General features: G+C 35.5%; 1 pseudogene; it reads left to right on the forward strand.

The window, feature by feature from the left end:
* The first annotated feature begins 7,752 nt into the window (after positions 1 to 7,752).
* LOC116524381 lies at positions 7,753 to 8,591 on the forward strand (annotated as a pseudogene).
* The last annotated feature ends 486 nt before the right edge of the window (positions 8,592 to 9,077 follow it).

A 9,077-nucleotide genomic window follows, 5' to 3' on the forward strand; every position in this document is an offset into this window, starting at 1 on the left:
AAGCTACAGTCTTCAAAACAGTATGGTGTTGATATAAGCATGGACATATCAACCAATAGAACAGAATAGACAGCCCAGAAATAAGCCCATGCATTTATGGTCAATTGACCTTTGACAAAGGTACCAAGAGCATCCAGTGGGAAAAGGACAGTTTCTTCAATAAAAGTTATTGGAAAAAGTGGATGTCCACATGCAAAATAATAAATGGACCCTCACCTCACACCATATACAAAAATCAATTTAAAACAGTAAGCTGTAAGACCTGAAATTGTAAAACCACTAGAAGAAAACATGGGGAGAAAGCTTCATCATGTTAATCTGGACAATGGTTTTTCAGATATGACCGCAAATGTGCATACAACAAAAGCAAAAATAGAAAAAATTGAATTGTTTCAAATTTAAAAGCTGATGCAAAGGAAACATCAACATCATAGCAGAATTTTCACAATACCCAAATAATGGAAACAATGCAAATATCCATCAACTGAAGAATGAATAAATGAAATGTGATGAATCTACACAATGGAATATCATTCAAAAATAAAAGTAAATGAATGGTTAAAAGAAGTTTGAGTTAAAAAAATAAATAGATGAAGTACTGATACATGCTAAAATATGGATGAAACTTTACGAGCATTATACTAAGTGAAAGAAGTCAGAAACAAAAAGTTATGTATTGTTTGATTCCATTTATATGAAACATCCAGAATAGGCATATTTATAGAGATAGAAAGTAGTTTGGTGGTTGCCTATAGCTGGGTATGCTAGAAAAAAAGACAGTGACTAGATAGGGTATTTTGGAGGAGGCGGTTGTGAAATTGTTCTCAAATTGATTATGATGACAGTTATGCAATTTTGAAAAATTAAAAACAGAATGTACACTTTAAATGGACACATTGTATGATACGTGAATTACCTCTTAATAGGGCTCCTATAAAATTTGCAATTAAATAGAAAATATACAAATAATAAAGAAAAATCAATAAATCAATGCTACTTTTAATAAATGATTGATAAAATAATAAACTCCTAGTTTAAGCCAATCAAGAAAAAAGAGAGAAGCCACATTTCCAGTATAGAAAAGGAAGAGAAGCATCACCATAAATATTATAGATATTAAAAGTATAGGTATAATAAAGAAATATTTTAAACATACTTATTCCAATAATTTTGACAACTTAGATGAAACAGATCAATTCCTTGACAGTCAAAAATTATACAACCAAACTGGTAAAAGAAGAAATTTTAAAAATCTGAATAGCTCTGTATTAGTTATATAAATTTAAATGGTAACTTAAAACCTTCCCACAAAAAGAACTCTAGTTCATGCTGAATGAATGAACCCAGACCTCCCCCAAAATCACATATGATAATTATTCCATTTAAAGTAATTTTCAAAATCAGGCAAAACAAATACATGGTCTTGGAAGTCATAATAGTGATTACCTTGACTGAGAGTGGTTTCTAAAGGGTTTCTAGGGTTCTGAACTATTTCTTGATTTGTGTGCTAGATAAATGTTAATTTTGGGAAAATTCATCAAGCTATAGCCCCATGCCGTACCAAGCAATGTTAGTGCCTACTGAAATTACCACCAGGACAAGGCTATCTAAAGACACATTTGATAGTGTGTTAACTACACAAAAAGAGACACTGTACAGTTTAAAAACAAATCTTACACAAACTTATGCTTCAATTTTTTCTATAAAGGGAGTGAGTTGTGTACAGGGAGGTTAAATGCTTTATAGACAAAAAAAAAAAAACTGTGCTAAAATTAACTTATTCATCATTATCTTCTTCATTTTCTTCTCATCCTCCTGTTTCTTTTTTTTTCTTTTTCAAGCCTTGAAAACTCCCTTTTTGCTGCATCAGGCTTTCCTTTAGCTCGGTATGCAGCAATATTTTTTCACACTTTTCTTCAGCTTCGCAGTTTTCTTTTTATAAGGCTCCGAGCCATCTGCAGCAGCGCCATTCCACATCTCTCCTGGCATCTTTCCAACATCACCAATGTTTAGGCCAGGATGTTCTCCTTTGATTTTGAGGTGATACTCAGAGCAGAACAAGAAAAAGGCTGAAGAAAGCCTCTTGGGGGTGCATTGGATCCTTGAACTTCTTTTTTGTCTCCCCTTTAGGAGGGATGTAAGTTTTCATTTCTCTTTCATAATGGGCTTTGCCCACCTTTGTCATATCTTCCAATTTTCCTATTGCTTTAGCAGAAGTTGTCTTTCACCTCTCTGAGCACTCCTCAGAAAACTCTGAGTAGCTGACTGAGGCATCTGGGTGCTCCTTCTTGTGCTCCTCTTAACAAGCTGGCACTAAGAACACATATGATGACTTTTGCCTCTTGGCTTCTTAGGATCTGCTTTGCCCATGTTTGGCTAGCTTTCCTCAACAAGGCAGAGTTGCCCAGTGCCCATCTGGCTCTCACTTGCCCCAGCACTGTCTCTATGGAGCTCAGTATACTGCAATCGACAGACTATTTTTACCATAGAATTTGTTCATGTGTAATTACATATATGTTTGTATTTATGTTTAATAAAATGAAATTGGCATCTCTCCCCTCTAAAAAACAAATTAGTAATCTTTTTGCAGCCAAAGAATATTTGCTATTTATGTAACACACTTTCAGAGTAATGAAGTTAATATTTTGAATTCAATACAATGTAGTTATTGATTTCATAGAACTGTAGGAGAAGGCATTTAATAAAAATTCAAGTAATAAATGGGTCTTGAGAGAGTTTTGTGGCCCCCTCCTGTCACTGCTACTAATTTCTCCTAAATATTCATCAAAGGTAGTGACCTAGTATAGTGGCATCTGTTAGTTTTGCCTGCCCAGCCTCCAGTAGCCCCTTTTTGGTAAAGTCACTTAATTATTTCTTTGGGGAGCTTTTCTACCCTACCACATGCACTTTGGTGAGATTATCAATTCTGCCTTCTTCTGACCAAGAAGTGGGCACGTTGACTAAAGTAGGCCAAGCAGATTCTCTCCCCTTAGAATTTAAATCGTGAGTGACACAAGGTCAGAAAACAGAACTAATTCACCTTGACAGTAGCTCTCTGAGGAGGCTGTTTGCTGGTTTCTGTGACATGGATCTCTTACGATGCCCTTCTGCTTCCTATCCTTTCCAAGTTCCAGTTGTGTGGCTTTTCCTTTGATTCTGTGACCCACTCCATATCCTTATAATACATGACTCTCGTTAAGTCAGTCAATTTCTACTGACTGTAATTGAAGAACACTGATACAGCTGGATGTAAATATGCTCAATCACTACCATTATGCAAGAGGGTCCATAGCATTTAAGTTTTGCCTTACTTTGTACCAGAATTTGCTTCTTTATGAAGTCTGTGTTAGTCCTGCCTAGCTCTACTTCTGGAGCTTCATAGCATACATATACTCCATCCTTTAAATGGCCCATGTTTCAAAACTACTGTCATTTTCCCCCATATACTTTCTCAGCAAAATAACTTATTTTCTTAAAACATATATGACTACTACACACCCACTAAAATAGCTAAAAGAACATACAGACAGACAGCTCCAAGTGTTGACAAAGATGTGGAGAATCTGGAACACTCATCTATTGCTGGAGGGAATGTAATTGGCATAGCTGCTTTGGAAAACAGTTTGGCAGTTTATATAATTTATAATCTTACTTAATATTTTAATGGGTTTTAAAAATAAATGTAATTACCTGTTGTAATGTCATCTTAGGAAACAATTTCATGACATCATGGTCTTTATGTTAGTTATCTTATCCTACAATGCATTAAAGATATACTTAACTATTAATTGAAAATCTGATATACTTGTAATCTAAATTAATTTCTTGTACCGTGAGTGATACAACTCCTCAGAGTTTTCTGAGTACATGTATTGATTGACCTTTGGGAAACACCAGGTTGTTGTCTTTAACTTAAAATTTTGAATAAAATAATTTTCATTAAAGCAATAACCAACAAAGGAAGCAGTATTATAAAGTTTTACAAGCCAAACACATGGCTCACATCTACAATCCCAGTACTTTGGAAGGCCGAGGTAGCAGAATTGTCTGAAGCCAGGAATTTTAGACCAGCGTGGACAACATAGTGAGACCCTACCTCTACAAAAAAGGATTTTTTTAAATTAGGCAATTATGGTGGCACACTCCTGTAGTCCCACCTACTCAGAAGGCTGAGGTGGAATGATTGCTTGAGCCCAAGAGTCCGAGGCTGCAGTGAGCTGTGATTGTATTACTGCACTCTAGCTTAGGCAACAGATAAGACCCTATCTCCCCAAAAAAAGATGAAAAGAAAAAGAAAAGAAAAGAAAGAATTTTAGATAACATATAATAAGACACAGAAAGTGTTAGGCCTTTCATTCATTTAGCAAATACTTCAAATTGGGGGTTTTTGTTTTCGTTCTTGTTGTTGTTTTGGTGGCTTTTCATCAATGGAAAGTGACTGAAGAGCCAGGGATGTGGAAAACCTCCAGAGCCGGGATGTCTCCCTTCTACTCCACATCTGACATAAACATGTAATTTCAGGGAAGACGGAGACCTCCACATAGGAAGGAGAAAAAGAAAATATAACAAAATGTTAAGTGGTTGTTTTAGGAATTATGGGTCATTGAGTTCTTTAAATTCTCAATTATATTCATTTCTCTGTCAAAATTTAATATGCCTCCATATTTTAGATAAAAACCATACAGTAAAACTTTTTGTTCTTACGGATACCTTGGATAAATAGATATCCAAATATATCTTCTATTCTTTATAAGAATAAATTTCTAATTTTATATTTTTATTGAAAAGTAAAAAGCCAAGCACTGTAGCTTGTGCCTGTAACTTCAGCACTTTGGGAGGCTGATGTGGGCAGGTTGCTTGAGCCTATGAATTTGAGATCATCCTGAGCAACACAGTGAGACCCCATCTCTACAAAAAATAAAACAGTCAGCCAGGCATGATGGGCAGCATGGCATGCACCTGTGATCCCAGCTACTCGGAAGACTGAGGTTTGAGGATCACTTGAGCCCAGGAGGTCGAGGCTGCAGGGAGCTGTGATTGCACTGCTGCACTCCTGCCTTGGGTGACAGAGTGAGACCCTGTCTCAAAAACAATAATAAAATTTTAAAAGTAAAAAACAAAAATTTAAGTGAAGATATTAATTTTGTATTTTAAAAATGTTGATATTCACATACAACCTTTTATGGCTAGTTATGCTACCACCTACTTCCAGTTCTCAAAGCACTAGAAATAGGTGTTTGGTTCATTACTATGTGAAAAATAGAGTCCAAACAAACAAAAACTAACGGTACTCAATGGCTAGAGTAATACACAAAAACAATGGGTTCGGAAATAATGCACCTACAACCTTCTTGTAATTATAGCTTGACAACTTTTAAAGCTCTATAGGTTCAGTGATACAATATGTGGGATTTGCTTCTAAGTACTATAAAAGGGATGACAACAAGCTTGGCGCTGGGTAGATGGAAGGGACAGGTAAAATGGGAACAATAGCAGAACATTGACCATTGCTGAATTTGGGTGGGTATTCATTATTGTATTTTCTTCATATTTGAAAAATTCTATAATAAAAGTTTTAAAAACAGCCCTCACCAATAATTGTGACTTTGCTGTCAAGTATAGATTCCCCCCTTCAAAAAAAGCTTGTGACCATTTTGTATGGCTTGTCTGGAAACTTCTGTAAATCTTATGTTTTAGTAAAATATTTTTTGTTATTCTACTTTGCCTTTGTACAGTTTATTTTACTGTGTTTATTTCATTTTTCCCAATGTGACAATCATACTTTAAAATTAAAACTGATGGAACATTCTGTCCTGGTCTTCACCATCTGACAAATTGAATGGCAAGAGGTAGACTTTGCCAGTTTCTTTTCACTGATGCAGATTTGTGTTAAGATCGTATTGAATGGAGTGTTTATAAACTGGCCCTGAGTATGCATAAAGCATCAGTATCTAACCTTTTTTAACCTCCTGGGAATTTGAAATAAATGTATTTGTGTTGTCGGATTAGATGGTCATTGGTGTCTTGCCACAGTGTTTAAATATTACTGTACAGGAAAGTCACAGCAAAGAAAGCAGTTGTAACTGACATGTAGGACTTTCATAGTTGTGCCACATTTTTGCCTAAAATTTGGGTTATGACTTTTTCTTGGTTCTTGTCTGAAAATTTTATCTGTAACCTTTGGAGTGTGATTAAGAAACACTGATCTGATAATCATTTGGGATTTGCTGAGGCATTTGTGAATCTTCCTTATAAACCTGCAGATCTCAAGCATCCAGCCTGTGTGTTATTAGAAAGGGATTCCTTTGAGAGCATCAAATCCTCAATTAATGATTCTTACTTTCATCCCTCTAGTATTTGCTATGGGAGCTTCTTTTATTCTTTAATTTGAAATTCAGTAATTTTTCTTCTTCATTGACAGAGTTCCTCCCCTCACAAAACTGTTCTTTAAGTCACAAATGTAGCCAGTCGTAAATACATAAATGCTAACCTTCGAGTTGGATCTTTGTCTCTTGCAGTTTAAGATGGATATTGTATCCCATCTGAATTTTCTTCATTCTTATTCCCGTAATTCTGGAGTTTCTTCAGATTGTAGTGTATTTTATTGTGCTCCTATGTAAGATGAAGAATTAACTATTAAAATTACATTTTCAACATAAAAAAAGAATTTTTACAAACCTCTAAATATGCATGATCACAGAAACCTAAAGCAAAATTTGTTATAGTCCCAAAATAGAATAAAATAAACAAACAAAAGATTCTCTCTGAAATAGAGCTCCAGGTGGCCTACAAAGTATTTTGTGCTATTTGTACAGGCAAGTGAGAAAACAATTATTGACTAGTAAGTACACAATTATTTTAAAGTTGTATGAAAGGCTACTATCGCCACCTACTGGACACTGTTGTTGACTACTTGCTATAAGAAATTAAAACCAACAATCATTATTTAATAGGTCCCCCATCCCACCTTAAGCATCTAGTTAACAAAACAGTATAAATAAAATCATCAAATTTATATTTTTATTTATTTTTATATTAGTAATGCTAATTAATGTTACATTACATCACTTCTTAGTGTGAAATGCCCCCTGCTAGTGTGAAATGCCCATGCTAAAAAGGTATATTATAAAATTTTGGTTTGAAAGTACATTGATGATCATCCTATGATGTCGTTGTTTTACAGAAGGTCACAGAATTTGAACTGTTTGCCCATAGGGTTAGAACCCAGAATTTAAATTATTTGCACATAGGGATAGTCCAGAAAGTTAGAAAGTAGTCCTGGCTCTTAAATTCAGTGCATTATCTTTTTATCATTTGTCTTTTAAAATCTTGACTTCTATTGCAAATTTTATATCTTTTACAACTTGGCTAATTGCACACGCCAGTGATTCTCCACTCCAGTGCATCAGAATGACTTGCGGAATTTTTAAAATAAAGCTAGCACCAAAGCCAGAAATTTTTGCATCCAGCCAGAGTTAAAAGAACTATTAGTAGATACCAGTATTTCTCAAAGTGTGGTCCCTGGACAATCATCATCATCACCATCATCATCATCACCTGGTTAGAAATGCAAATGTTCAAGGTCCACCCCAGAGTACTGGGTGGGAGGTTGTAACTTGCATTTTGCAAGCCCTTCAAGTGATTTGGATACAAACTAAACTTTGAGAATCACTATATTTACTACAAAACTGGTAAATTCCTAGTCTTATATACAAGAATTAATTTAGCTGTAGTAGAGCCCTCTGGCTGTGCATGTCTGAGGATTGGCTGCCAGGGGCTAGACGGTTTGCTGAGTCCATGTCCCCTGGCACTAAGACTCACACAGCAGTCACGTACAGCTACCTGCATCCTCCAAGGTACCCCATCAGGAATGGGGCCAACAACAGCAGGCCCAATGATTTATGGTGTGAATTTGGTCGTTATGATCCTCTAGTTGATGTGTATGTTCCACTTACACTCACTGTCCAAAAAGAGTTGCTTATGTTCAATTTGAGGATGTTATCGATGCTGAAGATGCTTTACATAATTTGGAGAGAAAGTGGATTTGTGGATGTCAAACTGAAATAGTTTGCACAGGGGGACTGGAAGACACCAAATCAGATGAAAGCAAAGGAAGGGAGGAATGTGTACAGTTCTTCACGCTACGATTATGACAGATACAGATATTCTAGAAGCCAAAGTTATGAAAGAAGACCAAGAATTCAGTATTTTGCTTACATCTATAAAAGACCTTGTAGTCCTAGAAATAGTGGATGGACTGAAAGACCACAGTGTAGCAGAAGCCATTCCAACAATGATAGTCAATCACTGATATCCGTGTTTTTCTTGATCTAAATCCAATTCAAGATCACAGTCCAAGTCCCAGCCCAAGAAAGAAATGAAGGCTAAATCACATTCTAAGTCTGCATCTCATACCAAAACTACAGGCAACTCTAAAACGGATTCCAAAACACAAGTCTTTCTCAAGACATAAAAAGGAATCAAGGAAAAGGGAACCACCTTGCTCCAAATCCCAGTCAAGATCATAGTCTAGGTCTAGGTCAAAATCTAGATCAAGATCTTGGACTAGTCCTAAATCCAGTGGCCACTGATAGTATAAACTATGATCATTTTTAGGCATATATCATTCATTTGCTTATAGATTGGTTATATTAAAATGACATGCTGTTTGAGAAGCCACTCCTAAGAGTCCAGTTTGTTTAATGTTATGAGCAGCTACCAATTTGTGTTTCTGTATATTTTTGTAAAGATTCTCATCTTTTATGCTTGAAGTATTTGGTGAAAAGGTGTTGGTTGACCATAATTTGCAACATTGTCTTACTAAAAATAAACTTTCATATTCTTATTTGGTAGAGCTGTTAACCTAGAAATAAGATACAATGTTACAAAAGTGAAGTTGTAGCCAAGGTACAACACTGACCACTCAGACACATTTAGGTTCAGGGTGGACCTTTTATGTCTTATCAAGATGTATAGGCCCTTGGTAATAATTTATGATGCAAATTGTTCTTTCGTTAACTCCACTGTCTTGGGGAATAATGCCAACTAAGTTATGTAGTATTTTCAGGAACATTAAG

This window comes from Sapajus apella, unplaced genomic scaffold, assembly GCF_009761245.1.
Source record: "Sapajus apella isolate SASKATOON/1434 unplaced genomic scaffold, GSC_monkey_1.0 scaffold45, whole genome shotgun sequence".
Taxonomy (NCBI): domain Eukaryota; kingdom Metazoa; phylum Chordata; class Mammalia; order Primates; family Cebidae; genus Sapajus; species Sapajus apella.